General features: G+C 54.5%; 1 long non-coding RNA gene across 1 annotated transcript in view; it reads right to left on the reverse strand.

The window, feature by feature from the left end:
* The window catches only part of LOC109380205 (uncharacterized), a 9,411-nt gene extending 7,171 nt beyond the window's left edge, over positions 1-2,240 (reverse strand). The window contains exon 1 of the long non-coding RNA XR_002123401.1: positions 2,171-2,240. This is a non-coding gene — a long non-coding RNA (uncharacterized LOC109380205). The remainder of the gene's footprint in view (positions 1-2,170) is intronic.
* Between the last annotated feature and the right edge of the window lie 51 nt (positions 2,241-2,291).

Consider the following 2,291-nt stretch of genomic DNA (forward strand, 5'->3'; position numbering starts at 1 on the left):
ACTCCTCTGATTTTCCCCAACACTTCAGGCTCTGTTTTGTTCAGTCGACCTTGTCCTATGGGGAAATCCAAGGTCCCCCATTCTGTGTCACCTCCAATTGCTTCATTTGATTTTAATTTATTTAACAAGTAGGCACATGGGTTGGTGTTCCTTGGCCAATTGATCCTAAAACTTTGCAGATTCCACCATCATTGACTATAGGACATGGGTCCTGGGAATTCCTGGGGACCCTGAGGATTGGAGGGAGTCTGGCCTATCTGTGTCCCCAGGACCCTCCTGTCAACGTTAGTGAAGAATCAAACGGCTGACGTTTATTTCGCACTGACCACATGCCAGGCACTGTCATAGGTGCTTGATGTGTCACCAACTTGCCCCGGTTTGCCCAAGACCTTCCCAGTTTGAAAACAGAGTCCCCCGTCTCAGGAACGCCCCCATTTTTTATCTGAATAGACAATACATAGAGATGTATTGGGTTGTCGGAAAAGTCACGACGCATTTTTGCAACGAAAAACAGAAAAAATATGCCGTGACTTTTCCGACAACCCAATAGTTTAACTATTGAAAATGTAAAAAAATTCCTTTGTCCCCCTTCCCATTCTACCATCTGTTAGATTTGTTTCTTGTATTTTCTTTTCTTTACACAAAGACAAATGTGCTTATGTATGTTGGTTCCTCAGATCTCTCAAGTACTCCCCTGGGGCAGGTGCTACCATTGTGCCCCTTTTAGAGATGGGAAGACCAAGGACAAGAGATGTGCCTTTGAACCCAGGCTACCACTATACACGTCGGGACTCACCAGTCTTTCCACCCCTTGAATGCGTCACCTGGGAAGGCCTGGCCCTGCTCCCACCCTTGGCCTGACTGAGAGGCTGGAGCTTCCAATCTCAGGCCCCTTCCTGGCCTCCAGGCAATGAAGCTGCAGGAGGGGGGACTCAGGGCCAGGCAGGGAACTGCAGACCTGGCAGGGGGGTGCCACCCTGCCCCAATCAAGTAGGCAGCTCTCAGCATGTTCCAGCCATGCCGCCAGCACCTAGCCTGGCACCCCACAGTCTTCCCTAAATGTCTGCTGTTATTCAGCCCCCTCTCGTCTGAGCCTAGGTAGTTAACCAAAAGTTTGGGGTCTCCCTATCTAGATGAAGGTCTTCCTGGGGACTGGAATGGGTCCTTAGGGTGGCCAGGGACAGTGTCTGAATTCCATGCCCCCAGGGACTCTCAGACCACCCTGAGATGGGGGATTTGTAGCTCCACTACAAAAAGGGAAACTGAGGCTCAGAGGAGTTAAGTAACTTGCCTAAGTCACACAGCCAGTGAGACTCTGGGTTTCAAGCCCGTTATATGACCTCAAAATGAGAAAGGTGATTTCCCAGCCCTTCCCTGGAAGATAAAAATCCCCGGAGGAGGTTGCCTGGGGGGAGGCACAGGCACAAATAGCCAGCTGGGGAGCTAGTGCAGTGCCCTCAGCTTTTGCCTGGAGACCTCGTGGGCAGCCTGTGGTCATGCTAGCATTCCAGGGGCCTATTTGGCATGTGGGGAATGTCCCAGCAAAAGTCTTGGCCTTTGGAAAGGCTCAGAAAAGGGAAGTGCTCCTTGACAGGGGTGGGGTGGGTGTCTGTAGGGAGTGTCCCCTTTGAGGGAAGAGGATGGAGTTGGGGTCCTGAAAGATGCGGGTGTCATTCCTGTGTGCCGGCTCAGGGTCCTATAAAGTCGGGGCCTGGGGTAAGAATCAGAAGGCACACCGGCCCTAGACCTGGGACCTGGGCTCCGGCCTTCAGGGCTGTGTTGCCTGGAGTTGTTACACCTCTCTGAGCTGCCCAGTAAAAGGACACACTCCTCACCCCACCGCCCCACAGACCAGAACCCTTTGGCTTCCGTGTCCCCGCAATGGGAATGCTGGTCATTGTGGAGGCCACTACCATAGAGACCCATTTGGGCCAGTCAGGTTGGGTGTCTGGGCCAGGGGGAGGGAGGCCTCAGGGAAACATGGCCCCCTCTGAAGAGCCAGATGGCAAGGCCTGCGTTGGGTGAGTTGGGGTCTGTTGTCCCCACCCAGCTCCTGGCCTACACGGCCCCGCCCCCCATCGACCCACAGGGACTTGCATGGGCCCCTGTCGGCTTCATCAAGGCCCGCTCGAAGGCCACCTCCACTCAGCACCGATCCCTCTGTAACAACCTCAAACCTGGCTTGTCCGTCCTCTCTGCTAGGTTTGCGGTGAGGGGTCTGGTGCCCTGGACGAGTCCTCCGGCTGTGGCGCTGCGGAGGTGGGGCTCTGGCTTTCGGGGGGGCGGGGGGA

This window comes from Hipposideros armiger, unplaced genomic scaffold (assembly GCF_001890085.2).
Source record: "Hipposideros armiger isolate ML-2016 unplaced genomic scaffold, ASM189008v1 scaffold_33, whole genome shotgun sequence".
Taxonomy (NCBI): domain Eukaryota; kingdom Metazoa; phylum Chordata; class Mammalia; order Chiroptera; family Hipposideridae; genus Hipposideros; species Hipposideros armiger.